The sequence below is a fragment of the Saccostrea cucullata genome, unplaced genomic scaffold (genome assembly GCF_032062105.1).
Source record: "Saccostrea cucullata isolate Sc308-1 unplaced genomic scaffold, CSIRO_AGI_Scuc_v1 ctg12743, whole genome shotgun sequence".
NCBI lineage: Eukaryota > Metazoa > Mollusca > Bivalvia > Ostreida > Ostreidae > Saccostrea > Saccostrea cuccullata.
In genome coordinates this window covers 7-19,337 of record NW_026921986.1, presented here as the reverse complement: position 1 = coordinate 19,337, position 19,331 = coordinate 7, and the positions used below count along the sequence as shown (strand labels likewise).

At 33.8% G+C, this 19,331-nt stretch overlaps 1 pseudogene; it reads left to right on the top strand.

The window, feature by feature from the left end:
* Window positions 1–113: 113 nt before the first annotated feature.
* On the top strand, window positions 114–14,023 carry LOC134261016 (ubiquitin carboxyl-terminal hydrolase 22-like; annotated as a pseudogene).
* The last annotated feature ends 5,308 nt before the right edge of the window (window positions 14,024–19,331 follow it).

The following is a 19,331-nucleotide window of genomic DNA, read 5'->3' as shown; positions in this document are numbered from 1 at the left end:
TGTAATCAGTCTGCAATTTATATACATTCTGTAATAAATTATATGAAAGTTAAAGATCTATACATCATTTAATATGTTTATGTATCAAATCTCTTCCATTTTGTTCTTTACAGCTGCTGACATGACATATGGGACGATTTATTGCTTTGAATGTGGAGACTATGTTTATGACAAAGAACTGGAAAGCATTGCTCATTATCCAAAATGAGAAAGCTGCCAAGTCTTTAGGTTTATTTTCATAATTATTTTTTTCTAATGATGCGAGTTATTTAATTTGATAATGTAAGAGTTTGAGATGATCAATTTACATTTAAATAATATATGAATTTTTCTAATCATTCATTTAATTGGTATGAGACTTTGCCTTTCTTAAAGAAAAACTAATTTGTAGAGTTTCATAATTTGATTACCTATTTTCTGTATATCTTTCTTTCTGACATTCTATTCGCATCATAACAGGGATGAAAACATACAATTTCATAGCATGGGAACCAACTGATGTAGAGGTTGAAATTCTTAGAAACAGCATCCAAGAGGAGAAAAGTAGAAAATAAATCAACTATAGGTAAAACATTCATACGCTATATGTAACATTGTCTCTTTTTATTAGCTCACCTGAACTGAAAGCTCAAGTGAGCTAGCTTTTATGATCACATTTTGTCTGAAGTCCATCTGTCTGTTCATCTGTAATCTTTTTACAATTTCAACTTTCAACTTTAACTCTCAAGAACCACTGGGCCAATTTCAACCAAACTTGCTACAAAGTATCCCTAGGTGAAGGGAATTCAAGTTTGTTCAAAACAAGGGCCACACCCTCTTTCAAGGGGAGATAATTTTAAATTAGTGAAAATTTAATGATATCTTTTAAAAATCTTTGTATCCAGAAATACAGCCCCCAGTGTGCAAATAATAATCTACAGTTTATGTTAAAGACAGCAGTCAGCATTCCACTTAATGATAGATTGTACAATTTGATATAAATCATTGTATTGACCATAGAATTCTTGAAATGTTGACATTTAATGAGATTTTAAATAAGTTTGCTTCCTTTACAGGATTGAGAGGGCTAATTAATTTAGGAAATACCTGTTTTATGAACTGCATTGTGCAATCATTGATTCACACCCCGGTGCTACGTGACTTTTTCCTTGCTGATAAGCACAATTGTCAAATGACCTCAGTAGAAGCTCAACAGTGCCTTGTTTGTGAGATGGCAAGGCTTTTCCAAGAGGTATTTTGTCACGACTTTTCATTAAATGATGAATAGAATTAGATAATTTTTTTTTACATGCCTTGCAGTAAAAAACAGAGAAAATGTATAAGTACAATTGCAATTTGAACAAAGACATAGAGGGTTACACTGTAGTGTATTTTTATTTTTACAGTTTTATTCTGGCAATAGAATTTTGTATCGTCTATTACATTTGGTTGATGTACATTTAGTATTTGAATGAAGACATTGAAGGTTACAAAGTTTTTTATGTTTATTCTTTCAGTTTTATTCTGGCAATAAACTCCCATATTCCGTATCGTCTATTACATTTGGTCTGGACCAATGCTCGACACCTGGCTGGCTATGAACAACAGGACGCTCATGAGTTTCCTCATCGCAGCACTTGATGTGCTGCATCGGCACTGTAAAGGTTACTCAGATAATAAGTGTTTATCCATCAACAAGTTCTTCACAGGTTTGTACAGGCTTGTATATTCCCAGTTCGTTCAAACTTTTCTCTCTGGGTTCTATAAATCTCAATTGCATATCTAAAGCCTTTTCAGCTTCTTGCAATGGAGACCATTTCTTATTTCTGTCTTTCAAATAGACCTCTTCTTTTTAATTCTGGAAAGAATTTCAGAACATTGTTTGATGATCTGCAGAAAAATCAAAGGGGGAATACAAGATTGTATGAACATTCATACGCATACCTTTATATCTTGTATGTATCATCAACATAGCATAGAACTTGTATGTGAATACTTTTTGGTCAATGGTGGGTTGTAATTGCATGAATAAAAGGTTATGACTGTTATTCTGTGTCTAGGTATACAAAATATTTGCAGTTGGTTTTTTGACTTGATGTGTTGTACATGTACTTGTAACTTTCTACATTTGATAATGTATTAATCCCAATGTGCACTGTATGTATATGTTTAGTCACTATGCCTTTATATTTAGTAATCAGTGATCCCTGCATATAGACAGATGTTATTTGTTTGCATGAGGTGGTATTCACTTTATGTTCATTAATGTACCTTTTATGTGTACATCAGATTCTTTCTTTCTGGCAATTGCTGAATTCTGTGTTTTCTTTAACCAATTTGTGACATAACATGATATGTGTATGTAAGACAAAACTTTGTGATGCATGATAGCTGTTTTGGTGTTTTCTCAAGTAAAAGTGCTTTTTGTCCCCGATTATCAAATTGCCAACCATTTTGATTACAAATTTTTCTTCTTACAAATCACTTCAATTAAACTTGTTGAAATGATGCAATTTTTGTTCACAAACTAAAGTACAGAATATTAAATTTTCTTTTTGAAAAAAAAAACGAATACATTTACAAGCATAATACTTCATGTACATGTATATTATGTTATGATAAATTTAATTTTATAAACTTTTTTATATATACTTCTTCAGGGAGAAATGGAATGGCTTCAGGGAATCCACATCACTGTAACTGCATCATCGACCAAATCTTTACTGGTGGTTTACAGTCAGATGTCACATGTCAGCAGTGCAAGTACGTAATTTGTCAGAATGTCAGATTGTGTCACCACAAAACTGATCACAATGGGATCAATTTTTTTAAAGTGTCTATCCACATTTATTTGTCTGTCTGTGCAGAAAATACATCAAAATTAGTCTCATAAACATGTAGTCCTTTAAGGAAATATTGCTCAATAGCTGTGTTCACACTTGTCAGATATTAGACCTATTTATGTCTGAAATATGTCATCTGTCAAGGTTATTTTAATTTCCTCATTCAGTCATTGTCTTGAAAGAAACTAGAGTTGAAACATTGTTTTGCAATTTTTTTCATTGCCTGAAAAAATCTTTAAAAACATCAATCAAGACTTTTTAGAGTTGTTCAACAAAGTTAAAGATGTCAGTCCCCGAGTCAGGAACTATAACTCTGAAAATTATCATATATCTGAACATGTCTATTCTTTTGTAGTAATGTGTCAACCACAATAGACCCAATATGGGACATTTCTCTTGACCTGGGACCAGGTGCCATACCAAATGCTCTCCTTAATGTTAATAACTCCAGCTCATCCCCAAGTTCAGGTGAGCTCTGCAGACATTAGAGGGCTGTTTATTCTTTTGGATTAATTTATTCTTTTGTCAGAAGTGATTTTAATGATTTATTTTCGTCAAATGATACCATCATAGATATAGACCTGACATGCACAACATTGTACCACAAACAAAAATGAATGTAAATCAAAACCATGAAAAAAAAAACAACAACTCTTTAGAAATTTAACCATATATGAACATTTAACAGTCTCAACCAGTACCATTAAAATATTTTCCTTAACAAATTTTAAATGATAATTCATGAAGTTAGATATGAAATCAATATTTAAGATAGTTAATTTTATGTTGACAGGTTTTACAAATAGTCCAGGAACTTATGAACCTACCTCATTATTAGACTGCTTAAAAAGGTATGTTACAGGAGGGGATGATTCTGATTTAGAAAAAATATATGTTGATCATAACATAGTACACAAGATGATGCATAGATAAAGTATTAAATTTCTCAATCTCTGTAGATTTACAAAGCCTGAGCACTTAGGCAGTTCAGCTAAGATCAAGTGTAGTACGTGTCATAGTTACCAGGAGTCCACTAAACAGCTGACTATGAAGAAGCTGCCAATAGTGGCCTGTTTTCATCTCAAGGTTTGTTCGCTCCTCTGAGAAAGTGTGATATAACAATATGTAGTGCTCTTATGATATCATAAAAAAATTTTTTTTGTAGTTCAATTATTTTGGGTTTTGAGATCAGAAGTTCAGTATTATATAGTTTAACAGTTATGGTTCTGTTTGTTCATCTTTTCAATGAATATGAAATTTTTATGCTGCAAAGTTATGAAAATATTTGTACTGTCATATGTACTGTACTTATACATGGAGGTAACTGATTTTTAAAAGGAAAATATGCATTATATTGTAAAAGGATACAGAAAAAAAATTAAAAAGAGATGGAATTAATTTTCTGTTATAATTAATTACAGTTATCATTACAGGCCTCCAGAAGAAGATCTGAATACATAATATATTAATTTGTTACAGAGATTTGAGCACTTAACAGGCCTCCACAAGAAGATCTCAACTTTTGTATCATTCCCCGAGGAGCTGGACATGACCCCCTTCATGTCCTCCTCCCGAAATAATAACAATGGCTACAGGAACCAAATCGTACAGGAATCTGCCAAAGGGCTTTCATGTGATAACAAGTAAGTCCTATGACCTACTGTAAACTACTGTTTATTTGTGAGAACTATATTTTTGGGTCATTACGCAAGACATTGTGGTCACAAGCAAGGCGGTCCGTTTACATGCAAGATCGTCACTCACAAACAAGAGGCCCACGGGCCTTATAGGTCACCTGAGTATTATGTAACAACTTTCCAGCAATTGTATTTGGTTTGTGTTTAAATCCAAAAGCCATGAAATTCACAATTTTTGAAGGAGGCACCATTGCTTATCAAAGGGCAGATTTCAAAGCATTAATTTATTTTTAGTCAAAGTACCCCCCTGGTACCCCTGACCCAGTGGCCCTGAAATTATCTATTTTGAAAGAGGCCCCTTTCTCCATTATAAGGCCACAGGGCTCTCACACCACTTTTTGGGGCTGGAGCCGGGGCCGTTCAAATTGGGAAAATTATCGTCATTTTGGGAAAAGTTGGATAACAAAAATTCATTAAAAAAAATCCTCAAAGTTTGCTTTTCTAGCATTTTGTCATCAATTTAACTCTGGTTCTGAATAAACAGTTAAACAGAACAAACATAGGTACGTAGGCTATTTATGAAAGTACATTAGCTTTGTCATTACTATCTTTGAGTGTTGATATTGCGGTTATCTGTCTTTCTGAGTGATAGTCGCTAGTCACATAGTCCCGAATTTCCTCGATCACATGGACAACTTTGCTTACCTATACAGCGCGACACTGAACATGCGGAAGCGTGGGTATGTTTCTAGGTGCAGCTTACTAATGTTTAAATGAAATATCTATTTTTTAAACCAAAATGATGTTTTTTGTTGAAACTACATGACAAGATACTCTGCACCCATAGTTAGTACACATTTTTGTAAAAACAATAACCTGGTTCCCCGAACTAGTTTACGAATGCATTTGGCGCGAACTAATAAAATAGTAGCACAGTTTCACTTTCATTTGCAAGAGTGTTTTGTTTGGTTTCTTTTTGCGATTAAGTTTCATGGACTTTTATTTTTTAATTTATATTTTCTTTGGAAATTGGGAAATTTACACCTTTCTTTTGGAAAAAAAGGTACTTTTTTGCATTGGGAATGGGGCTGAATATCGGCCCCAGATTTAGAGAATCGAGAGCCCTGGGCCAGCATTTTTTTTTTATGTTTAGGTTTAGTTATGAACATGAGAACAAAAAAGTCCAGAAGGAGAAGGAAATAAAAAAAATTTTTGATAAATCGATTATTAACATTTGTACATTCTTTTTTTAATGCTATTTTAATAGGCTCCTTACCACTGGACACATAATGCTAAAAAATAGGAAAGTAGAACATTTAATTGCTTATTTCATCATCTGCCAGTTTGGGCCAGTCATATAAATTGTGTGATAATGGTCAAAATATATTTTAAAAAATCAATTCTTTAAAAGTCTTTCAATATATCTTCTGAATCATTTTTTAAACATGTGTTAGGAGAATGTGTAGACATTGTTCTAAAATTTACTTGATGCCTAAAATTTTAATTCCTATCATAAAACAGAGAGGGAGTATTGGGGAGTAGGGTGAACATTTTTTCAATCAAGTGTAAAATAATTTTTCTGGCTGATACAAATGATACTACATGCCTGCATATATTTGTATATTCTTGCCTTTTAATATTTGATTTTTTTTAATTTCTTCAGATTATTGTTTATTTCTTCCTCAAATGGACTTAACTTCTCCCATAGTTTTATTCATTACATCTGATGCATAAGCAACCCTTTTCTGAAGAATAATGCTTAGACTGTAAGCTATAACAGAGACTTAAACAATGTCGCTGGCAATATGCAATAAGCTACCACGGGCAGTTTAAAACCTGGGGGAGGAAAATAATTTACAGACAGATACTTTTGAAACGAATACATAATTATCTCACCAGCATGTCATTGTGCAACAAAGTCGTCAGCATTTTATTTGTCCTTTGAACGGGTGAAACGTTTTGAATGGCACTCGTATTGATGAATTTTACACTAAATCAAGTTATCTTCTCAGATCTAGCTTTATTTACCCGCCTCTTCATCTTAAGGTAAGTCACTCATCAGCTTTTTAGAAAAGTTCACGCAGAACCTCTAACTTCAAAAATATTTATTAAAATTCAATTTTTATAAAATAATTATATTCAACAATGTATATTTTTTAACAATCAAAGAAAAAACTGCTCAAAAATCTTCAAAGAAGCAAGATTTATTAGGGACTATTTTTCGTGGTGGAAGGATATTTAGCAGAAATTTCTGCAAATCTGCACATTTATTAAATTTAACGTCTTGAAACTTTAGCCTCAAATACTTTTACTCGGAGAATATTTTCGGTTATGATATTGATAGGAATATTTGATATAGGTCTTAATTTAAATTTTTAGAATAAGTTTTAGATCTTCCTTCAACAAACTTTGCCAAAAACTGGAGATATATCAAAGAAGTCAAGATAAATTTTACACCATTTTTTGCCTGAAAATCACATATTTTGTCCAATATTTCAAAATTAACATCACTGACCCCAACTTTTTCTTCCATTATTTTAAACTTCTTGATACTTATGACTGATCAGCACTTAAGTCATACAAAGCTTGATATAAGAAAATATTATATTGCCTATTTATTTTTCTAATACCCAAAATATGTTATATTTTAGTGCAAAAAGGTCAAATAATTATTTACGCGCATTAATTTGCAAGATTTGATCAATGATAAATATTATTCAAACTATTTTACGTAAAGTAAGAATAAATTTGTTGCCATGGTTACAGCTGAAAAAATATAATAAGAGATAATTGTATAAAAGTAACAAACTAAAGGGTTAAAATTTAAGTGCAAATAGGTCAACTTAAATGTACCATACATCAGTACGATGCACACTGACCCCCTATTTTCTCTGCGATTTTGAGTGACACTTTATGAGTACTTATTCAAAATATACTTCTCAAAAAATCCTTGATATAAGAAATTTGAGGAGTGACTTACCTTAAAACCGGAAGTGCGAGTTCGTAAATTTGAAATTTCGATCCCGACTCAAATTTGACATCGGAAAAAACGTTTTATTTTTTTCTGAAAATTCAAAACCTTGAGCGGAGGGTTTGTAAAACTGAAAATAAAATAAATCCTAGCCTTAAATATGTAATTAGATCATTAGTATATTAACCAGGAGCAAAGGATAAGATGTTCAAAGAATTCATGCATTTCAATATATAATCATTAGAGCCCCACCCTAAAACAAGAACCCCTGACCCTGGGGCCATAAAATTCACAATTTTGGTAGAGGCATTCTTGTTCATCATAACTTTGTACTTAGTTAGTTTATTTAATACCCAGGAGCAGAGAAGAAGATTTTCAAAGAATTCATGTATTTTCACTATATAATCAATAGAGCCCCACCCTAACACCAGAACCCCTGACCCTGGGGCCATAAAATTCACAATTTTGGTAGAGGCACTCTTGCTCATCATAACTATGTACTTAGTTGGTTTATTTAATACCCAGGAGCAGAGAAGAAGATTTTCAAAGAAATAATGCATTTTCACTATATACTTATTTAGCCCCGCCCTAGCACTAGAACCCCTGACCCCAGGGCCATGAATTTCACAAATTTAGTAGAGGACTCATTGCTGATTACAATCATGCAAACAGTTTGACTGCTTGATGTCCAGGAGTAAAGAAGAAGATTTTTAAAGATTGCATTAATTTTAGTGGTTTTGGCCCCACCCCTCAGGCCCCAGGGGGGCAGGGATCATGAAATTCACAATTTTTGTTCCCCTTCACCCATAGATGCTTTGTGCCAAATTTGGTTGAAATTGGTTCAGTGGTTGCAGAGAAGAAGCTGAAAATGTTCAAATGTTAACGGACGACGCACGACGACGGACGAAAACAGATAGCAATAGGTCACCTGAGTTTACTCAGGTGACCTAAAAATATTTTTAAGTATACTTTTATTAGCTGAGGACATGTACAACAAAACCCAACATTTGTTGTAAATTTTATTAGGTCACCTGAGTAAACTCAGGTGACCTATTGCTATCACTTTTCGTCTGTCGTCGTTCGTCGTGCGTCGTGCGTCGTGCGTTAACATTTGAACATTTTCAGCTTCTTCTCTGAAACCACTGAACCAATTTCAACCAAATTTGGCATATAGCATCTATGGGTGAAGGGGAACAAAAATTGTGAATTTCATGGGCCCTGCCCCCCTGGGGCCTGGGGGGTGGGGCAAAAACCACTAAAATTAGTGCAATCTTTAAAAATCTTCTTCTTTACTCCTGGACATCAAGCGTCAAGCTGTTAGCATGATTGTAATCAGCATTGAGTCCTGTGTCAAAATTGTGAAATTCATGGCCCCGGGGTCAGGGGTTCTGGTGTTAGGGTGGGGCTAAATAAGTATATAGTGAAATTTCATGAATTCTTTGAAAATCTTCTTCTCTGCCCCTGGGTATTAAATAAACTAACTAAGTGCATAGTTATGATGAGCAAGAGTGCCTCTACCAAAATTGTGAATTTTATGGCCCCAGGGTCAGGGGTTCTGGTGTTAGGGTGGGGCTCTATAGATTATATAGTGAAAATACATAAATTCTTTGAAAATCTTCTTCTCTGCTCCTGGGTATTAAATAAACTAACTAAGTGCATAATTATGATGAGCAAGAGTGCCTCTACCAAAGTTGTGAATTTTATGGTCCCAGGGTCAGGGGTTCTGGTGTTAGGGTGGGGCTCTATAGATTATATAGTGACATTTCATGAATTCTTTGAAAATCTTCTTCTCTGCTCCTGGGTATTAAATAAACTAACTAAGTGCATAGTTATGATGAGCAAGAGTGCCTCTACCAAAATTGTGAATTTTATGGCCCCAGGGTCAGGGGTGCTGGTGTAATTTAAGGTGGGGGGAGCTCTATAGATTACATAGTGAAAATACTTGAATTCTTTGAAAATCTTCTTCTCTGCTTCTGGGTAATAAATAAACTAAATAAGTGCATAGTTATGATGAGCAAGAGTGCCTCTACCAAAATTGTGAATTTTATGGCCCCAGGGTCAGGGGTTCTGGTGTAAGGGGGGGGGGCTCTATAGATTATATAGTGAAAATACATGAATTCTTTGAAAATCTTCTTCTCTGCTCCTGGGTATTAAATAAACTAAATAAGTGCATAGTTATGATGAGCAAGGGCGCCTCTACCAAAATTGTTAATTTTATGGCCCCAGGATCAGGGGTTCTGGTGTAAGGGGGGGGAGGCTCTATAGATTATATAGTGAAAATACTTGAATTCTTTGAAAATCTTCTTCTCTGCTCCTGGGTATTGAATTAACTAACTAAGTGCTTTGTTATGATGAGCAAGAGTGGTTCTACCAAAATTGTGAATTAGATGGCCCCAGGGTCAGGGGTTCTGGTGTAGGGGGGGGGCTCTTTAGATTATATAGTGAAAATACATGAATTCTTTGAAAATCTTCTTCTCTGCTTCTGGGTATTAAATAAACAAAATAAGTGCATAGTTATGATGAGCAAGAGTGCCTCTTCCAAAATTGTGAATTTTATGGCCCAAGGGTCAGGGATTCTAGTGATAGGGTGGGGCTTTATTGATTATACAATGAAAATACACTAAATCTTTGAAAGTTTTCTTCTCTGCTCCTTGGTATTAAGCAGATGAACTACCTATGTAGTTATGATGAGTAAGGGTCCTAATCTTCCAGAATTGTGAATTTCAAGGCCCCAGGGTCAGGGGTACCATAAAGGAGGGGGGCTGTACTTATATACTGAAACTGGATGAATTGTTTGAAATCTGCTCCTTGGTATTTATCAAATATTTTTGAAAAGCAAGGGTGCCTTTTCAAAAATTGTGCAATGTGTGGATCTAGGCCTAAGGGTCAGGGGTTCATGTGTGATTGGGGCATTACTGATCATGCTGAATATTACTGATTACTTGAAATGCATTTTTTGTTCCCCTACCCTGCCTTTGGGTATTAAGTAAACAAACTAAGCAACTGCTAAGTGTGTTATGATGATCAATGGTGCCTATTAGTTTAAATTTGTGAATGCCATAGCATCTGGATTAAAACATGAATCAAATTCAATCACTGAATAATGCTCAGGTGACCTATAAGGCCCATGGGCCTCTTGTTTCTCTTTTAGATACCAAATACGTAACAGTAAGATAAAAGAAGATGTCACGAAAATTTGATAATCTATTAAAATCTGTTTAAAAATCATAATACCTTCCAGATAAAATATACACAGCTTTACTGTATAATGTGCACAAGGATATGTTTTATTTTGTGTAGATATTCATTGTTTGCTGTTGTGAACCATATGGGTACAATAGAATGTGGCCACTACACCTGTTTTATACGACAACACAAGGACCAGTGGTTCAAATGTGATGACCACCTCATCACGAAGGCAACACTTAATGACGTGCTGAAAAGTGAAGGGTGAGCTGGATTATTTGTAGGAAACATCAAATCATAAAGTGATAAATTTGACTAATTTATCAATTTTATTGACTTTTTTTGGAGGCAGAAGGGGGGGGGGTCAACATAAGGATGAAAACAGTTGAATTGTTTCTTATACAGCATAGTGTGGGATACTTACATGTAAAATGAAGTGTATAAGTTTGATGAAGAAAGCTTTTAAAGACGTACATGTAATTTAGTGTCTGATTAATATATATGTCACACCATCTCATACAGACATCATGGTTACTAATATCAATACATTTGAATAGAAGTGCATAGATAGACCATTACAACTGTGTTGAAAACTTGATATATAATTTTCTGAAAGAGCTTCATTGTAAAGTGAAAAATTTGCATTTATTCAATACTGTGTTTTGCAGGTACCTACTGTTTTACCACAAGCAGATTTTGGAATACCAGTGACAGAAGAGAATCATGGGAAGCTATTTTTGTCTGAAGGTTTCCACAACTTGTCTTTCTTGTAGGATTTAAAGTATTAATAGATTTAGTCTTTATATTTTAGTACATTTATACATGTATCTTACTAATGTTCTGTAGCAGTTCAGTTGCTAGTCATATAGTTCAATGAAATAGACGTGAACAGCTGATTATTGAAGTAGACATAATAATTTGACAACAGATCTGGAATGATTTTAAGGTTGTGCTAGGCATGACTTTTTGGGTGATATTTTGGATTTATGTAGGTAAATTAATTGTTATGCCTCAATCAGTTTTTGCTCAGTTTATTTATGATCTCACTGATAGAGACGGGACAATATTTCACTGACGTTTTTTTTCACTGTGCTTGTTTAGTTGTTATGTTAAACATTCATACATCTTCCCCCGTTCACAGATACATGAACATATTTGCATGAAAAAAGCATCTTACAGTATTTATCAACACAAGCATGATTTCTGAAATTGTTTTTGAATTTTATTTGCCATTGGATAAAAAAAAGTGTCCTGAAACAACTTCTGTGTTTGAAAATCTGAACAACATCGGACATTTGTACAGAACATTTTCTTAAACTATCAAGCAAGCATGTAAGCACAGAAAAAAGAACTTTTTTGTCTCTTTTTGGATTCAGCATTTGACTAAATCCTCAGTTGTGGACATATATTTTGATAGATGTGTTTTTTTTTTTTACTGATTTCCTTGATCAGATTATTGTTGTCCATTTGTGGCACAATTTAAGAGAGAAAAAATATGGTGCAGATAAAAGTGTTCTATAGGAAATAAAAAATCAAGTTGGTTCTTAAATGTTGTGTATAAAATGATGTTCTTGTATATTCATTGCATGTCTTTATAATGTTTTCCCAGTGTTATGTGAACTGATTTAACAAAGGCTAAAGAATTATTAATGAAATGTTGAATGAATGGGAATGCAAGAATCAGTGGAAGAATTCCCTGTTAAATATGTGTGTATAGATAAGTGTTTTGCTTTTTTTTTCTTGCCAAAACTCTATTCCAAATCTTGAGCCTTTCTAATCTTTGTTGTAAATGATTTTTAAGAACTTTTTTTCTCTCTATTTTGAAAGTGCTGCAAAAAAGCATTGAGTGCTGTAGATGTATATTAAAGTATGAGTGTTTTGTGATATAAAATGGAATCCCTTAAATACATTAATGTGAATAGGAATTTGTGCATAGAGTGACTGTAATATATTGCTATTGTATTTATTTATTGAAGAGATTGTCTTACATAGAAAATATGACTCCAGAAAGTTTTTACAGGTTAGTTTGTTATTGGTATATTTTTTGTTTTTGGGAGTTTATACTTATAGTCTTGAGTTTCTCTTTTCTTAAGAAGAAATAACTACCAATTCTGGAGTCTATCACAGATGTAATATAGTTACCAGATTGGAAGTTGCGATTCGTAGAGGAATCCATCTTTCTGTTATATTTGGGAAATTTTTATCATAGACATGTTTCTGATTGTCTCATTTGTGAATTTAGTTTGGGGGACTGGTTAACAACTCTTGATTTTTACTACTGTTCGGTATTTTGAGAAAAAAAAAATACAATTAAGATGGCTCATTTCTAACATTAATTGATCCTCTTTACCCCTTAAAAAATCTCAGATCTGTTCCTATGCTTATCACATACATTATATCTTACAAATAGATATTGATTCCTGTGTAAATCATTTTTGTCTCATAATTAGCTGGGAAATCTATTTAAAAATCATTGGTGGATAGAAAGAAAAATTAACAAGTGTTTTTAATGTATTGACAGAAATTCCACTAAGAAATTTCCGTAATTGTTCTGTTGTTTTGAAACTTACTTTTGAGACCCAAAAGTGAATGAATTATTATTGGTGAATGCCTAGTTAGAAATTGTGGAATTTTATGATATTGGAACTTTTCTGTGATAATGATTAAAGAACGCACACTGCTTTTTAGAGGGATAAAAACCTGCGCTACCTCAGTTGTTTGTGCAAAAAAGGGGAGCATTACATGGTTTATTCAGTCATATCACCTTTTTTTTCACATAGATGCCTTAGTTAAGTTTCAAGCTGATTTTCTTTGTTTAATATAGGCGGAAGAGTGTGTATTTTGTATTCTTTGATTTATTTGTAAGACTGAACGTTTGAATTTTGTGTGTGTTTAAAGCAGGGACCTTTTTTTTCAGGTGATGTTTTTTGATCCTATCTTTGCTGTGATATAATGTTCATTTAGTACATGTATGTGATGTGAACAACGAACATGTAATTCCTAACTTTATATGATCAAATTTGTCTCCTCAACTCCTCAGACCAACTCCTCCCCCTCTCCCCTATTCAAATTTTGTATGGAATTTCCTAAGGGGGATTTAATATAGTAAAGTATAGAATTATGAAATCTCAGTATTACTTTTCAGAGTTCTAATAATGCCAGAGGAATCAACAGCTCATGTAAACTCTTGTAATCAGAATTTTTTTCACCATTCTTTAGACATTTTTGTTTTAGAACCAAGTGTCAGCTATGTCCTTTTCTAGGGGAAAAATTAACATTGAAAAATAAGTTTAGTTGTTAATATAAAGAAATCTACCTTTAAATTCAGCTTGGCCACAAGACCCAAGGTTTTAAAAGTGTTGCATATACATATCACCTGATTTTTTTTCATATTCAGATATAGTATTACCAGTTGAAGGGGTGGGGGCAGGTAATTGAAAGGGGGAGGGGAGGGGGTCTTTTCTCCCCATACAAGGTTAACATTGCCAATCACTTTTGGGGATTTGGAGGGGAGAGGGTTTTTTCCTCCCTATAATACTATGTTTACATTACCAATCTTTTTGGGAAGGGGGAGGGGTCTTTTCTCCCTATTCAAAGTTTATACAGGTGTATTTAAATTTGAACTGTGGTAGATCCATGACTTACTTTTATGATGTTAAAGATGAGGTACTTAAATGTAGTTAATTAATGGCTAAGAAAACACTCTAATCAAGATGTCGTATTGATTACATATTTCAGTGTCCATTTATACATGTATCTTAAAATTCATTTTCAATGAACATGTTTTTGATTATCTCTTGCTTAAACAAGAGAAATGCTCATAACCTAGAAAAAAATTCTTTTGAAATATTAATTCATGGAATGGATTAAATTTATTATGGTTTAGATCATTTGAATTTTATGCAGGATTTGTTTTACTGTAATACATGTTAATTAGCATTCAATACTTTTGGAGCAGAAACTGAATTGGAAAAGAGGTCTTGTTTATAAATTTTGATGTAGGCAAATCAGTATTAAGACTGTTCATGCAAATCTTTTTTTTTTGAGTATGATTTTTTTTTGCCAAGGAACTAGAGTAAATTTAGTGTAAATGAGATGTAAAGCAGTGTAATATGGTGACTGTTTATTGATGCATTCAGCTGGCTGAAAATGAATGAATTTACAAAAATTGGGTAAAACAAGTCAAGGGTTTTGAGAAAATACATGTTCAGGACATCCACTAGTGTTCAAAAAGTGCCAGTCCAATAAAAATTAACTTCTTTAATTAGTTGTATTTTCTTAAAATGTAGAACTGTTATAATCTTTGCAGAATTCAGAATTCCTGTTTTGCTTGCAAGGTGTCACATCAAAATGTGTGCCAAATATCACAGATTTGTAGACCAGTTTAACTGTGTATTGTGAAATATCTTAATAAAGTGTTAAAATTGATTTTTTTTTCCTTTCTCAATAGCAATTTGAAACAAATACATGTACATGCACATGTGTACTGTAGAATTAAGTAGAACCATTCCCAGGAAAGCTTGGACTTTCAGTAAGGCTGGGCATTCTCGGTGCTATGTAATTAGCATCTGTCAAATGGCGAATAGATTGCGTAGAGATGAGGGAAATTGATAACATCAGGATTTTTAAATTGTTGTGAACAATGATAAGACGACTTAAGCTCCACTGTTTGCCAGATGAGACAATTTTATTGATTATTCAATACACTTATTGGGATTTGATAGAATTTCTATCCCATGTATATTTCAACGGTGAAGGAAAGCTAATTATGCAATGTCGAGAATGCCACGCCTTACTAAAAGTCCAAGATGAACTGGGAATTGTCCTATCTTGCTTTGGAGGAAGTGCAGATCATTTACAACCAAAATTTTGTATGCTTGTCTTTTGCACAAGTTAGCTTTCTTGATGCGTGACTGTAGGTTTGCCAGTATAGATTGTCCCAGCAGCCTTGATTGAGATTTTTAAATGTAAGCTAAAAAAAATTTCCAATCTATAGCCATTTGTACTTCCTTCAAAGAGAACTTTGATATGCACCATTTATCCTTCCTACTATTACTATTTAAGCCTGTCTTATGATAGGTCATACTGTATGGTATGTCCTGTCGGCAAGTTTGTTTATCACAATATGAATGTGATGTTGATGCACTGGATGAAACCGGATTTACAATCAGTGTTTTTTTAATAATCTTGTTTAGAGGGGGTCTACAACAAACGAGTTTCATATGTAAGCATCTCAAACAGAGCTGGGTCAACTTTGATCAAATAATATCCCCCCCCCCACCAAGGTGGTGATGTAATAGTTATTGTATATTTATTTTGGTGTATCCTGAGTTATTTGGGCGAAGGGCGGTGACGAGTGCGAAGCACGAGTCTCCGCCCATCGCCCAAATAACTCAGGATACACCAAAATAAATATTCAATAACTGTCTTGTATCATGGTCCAATTAAAAAGTTTACATTTGAACACGTGATTTTCTAAAATGATTATTCATTATTAAACATCCAAACTCCAATGAAATTCAATTTTCCAATCACGTGAAAAATCTTTCCCGTTGCCCCGCGCAAATTGTGCATAGCGCGACTGACAGTCACAAGATATGGACGCTTGTAATGATGGTGAAGCAGGAATTAAAATACAACGAGTTCACTGGAAGATCTACCAAAACGCATAAGGAGCTTTACAACAAACTAATAAGGCATTACTGCCAGCCTGGTAAGTTAAATTCTGATTATAAGATTATTGCTTACAAGTATATTGTCTTTTATTACTGTATAGAGATCATTCGATCCGCCCCCTTCATCTCGTTATGCCCCCCCCCTTTGTTTGTGTAATGTCCCCTTTTCATCTCGTTATTTACTTAAATGTATACTTAGATTTGATGACTCCCTGATATAAATATTGAACAGAGATCACATGAAAAATATGCCTGTTGCATTTCATGATTTATATTAGATATTTTATTTGGAATTTTAATGTTGTAGGTAGCTTTAAATGGCGGATTTTCTTCAAACTTTACGTAGTGGCCCTTGGAAATTAAGGTCTATTTATACAGTCGGTCGCTAGCTGGGTCACCACCACGGTACGGCATTCAGACTGTCGGCGTAAACAAACTGAAATCTCTGATGAACATAATATGTGATCGTGCGGGACTTAAGGGGAATTTCATTATACCAGAGTGGAATTGATAAGCAAAACATTATGGACTGGACAGGGCACAGATTGGAGATGGGGCCCGGGCATTCAAAAGGTCAAATGCAGATATCGCTTGTAGAGTTCGTAGTTTTTTTTATCTTTTTGTGTTTGGACACCCCCCCCCGGGGGACAACGCTTAGCGGTGAAGAAGAAACGAGTATTCCTATCGAGCGTGAATGTGGCCCTGAAAATCATGCAGAGCGCTTGGAGTGATATTACCAACTTGAGCAGTGGTGGGGCATTTCCTTATTTCAATAATTGCAGCTTTTCATTTCATTAGAAACTTGTGTACAAGTATACAACTGTCCAAGATGGATGTAATTTGAATATTTTTATTTCAAAGGAAATTTCAGATTAATATTTTTTTTTCCATATAACAATTTTAAAAAGCTGTTTTGTACATTTTCAAAAATGTTACTAGAATAATGTATGATGCAATGTTTGTTTTTCACTGGAACGTGAAAGGTGTACAATAAATTATTTAAACAGCACAGTTTTGCTGTATAATGAGCTCCGCCCCCTGCTGGTGTATCTCCAGTTATTGTACAGGGAATTTCAAAGGAAAAGTGCCGCAACCATGATACAAGGGTCCATAGAATCTGTGTTACGCGCTGAAGGAAAAAAGAATATAATATACTTGACTCGGGTGGATGGGGTCGATGGGGCAATTTAAGAAGGGAATTATGGTATAAAATTTTATTGAAAAATCTCAAAAGCGTCTTCAGGTATTGCCCGGAAATGAAAGTTTTTCACACATTCGTATAGAATGTATGGATTTACTAACTTGATCTTTGACCTTTTGACCTCACAAATCATATTACTATTATTAATTACAAAAAAACTATTGTTTTCAAACTGTAAATTTCAAATGAACTGAATTTTTGATATGACGATTAAGACCTTGATGAATTTGAATATTCTTAATTTTCCCCTCAGTGTTTCTAGGCACAACATGTATTGAAAACAAGATGTGTTTTTGAAACACTGATGCCCCGTATGGCAACATAACGAAAATTAAAAAAAAAATCAAATTTATAAAAAAAAATTTCTCAAATGCAAATCAAATATGTTGGTATGCAAAGTAAGGCCTTCTCACAAGAAATATACACGTGAAAAATAAAACCCTAGCACCACCTGTTCAAAAGTCATGGCTAAGGTTAACGTTTTTTAAAGGTTTGTCAGACTCCCAGGTCAAGGTAAAAAAAAAATCAAGGTTTTTTGGTATCCAGTGAAAGGTCTTGTCACAAATAACAAATGTTAAGTATGAAAGCCCTAGCACCAACCGTTCAAAAGTTATTGACTAGGTTAACGTTTATAAAAGTAGGTTAAAATCAAAAGGTCAAAGTTGTTGGAATCCAATGAAAGGTCTTGTCAAGAGGATTACATCAAAATTATGTGAAGTGTGAAAGCCCTAACCCTTTCCGTTCAAAAGTTATGACAAAGTGTTTGAAGGGAGTGATACATATGTGTATGAAAATCCTAGTGTAAACCATTCAAAAGTTATAGCCAAAGTAAATGTTTGGAATTTTGGTGTAAAAGTGTGTCAAAATAGGTCAAGGTCAAAGTTGGTGGTACACAAAGAAAGGTCTTGTCACAAGGAATACACTTGTGAAATATGAAAAACATAACCCCACCCAGTCAAAATGGACAAGGTTTTAAGTTTTTGCGGACAAACAGACAGACGGACAGGACAAAAACTATATACCCAGAATCTTCGATTACGGGGGGTATACTAACTGTTTTTGAAACACTAATGTCCTCCAACCCCTAAATGAGCACCCATGGTGAAGGCCAACGTACGTTTCTCAAATGCAACAAAAACTCCCATGCAGTTCCAGAATTTATTTAGAAGATATTTCACATCTACATCCATAATCGTTTTTAATAATTTTAAAAAATGTTCCTGGTAATTGGAATATTTTCTCCAAATATTTTCATCTTTAATTTTGTTTTCTCTGTGATAACTCTTTGAAAGTTAGCGGAGTTTATTTCCCTGATAATAGTACCGGATGTAAATTAGGCATGTCAATAGGCCAGGAACTAAGGATGACATTTGTCTAATACTAGTATGCATGCAAATCTCGTGCGCATATGTTTCTGTTTCTGACGCTAAGTAGAGAGGAACAGATAAATAATTGGCTGTATTTTGATTTTCCTGATATTTATGTTCCCCAAACGAAGTTGGGGAACATATTGTTTTTACTCTGTTTCTTATTATGTTCCCAAACGAAGTTGGGGAACATATTGTTTTTACTCTGTTTCTTATTATTATTATTATTATTATTATTATTATTCCTGGGAAAATTTTGTCCTCGAGTGATCTTGTAAACTATACATCCGACTAAGGTAAAATGTTTTTAGGGTCAGTAGACATGTTATGTAGATTTGCCGAACGAAGGTCATTTTGCGCGCACGTGCTTGCAAGAGCGCGCACGTGCAACACGAGAAATGACCAATATAATGGATATTACTGTAACTTTTCTTTTTTTGGAAGAATTTTTTTGAAACTCATAATATAAGGA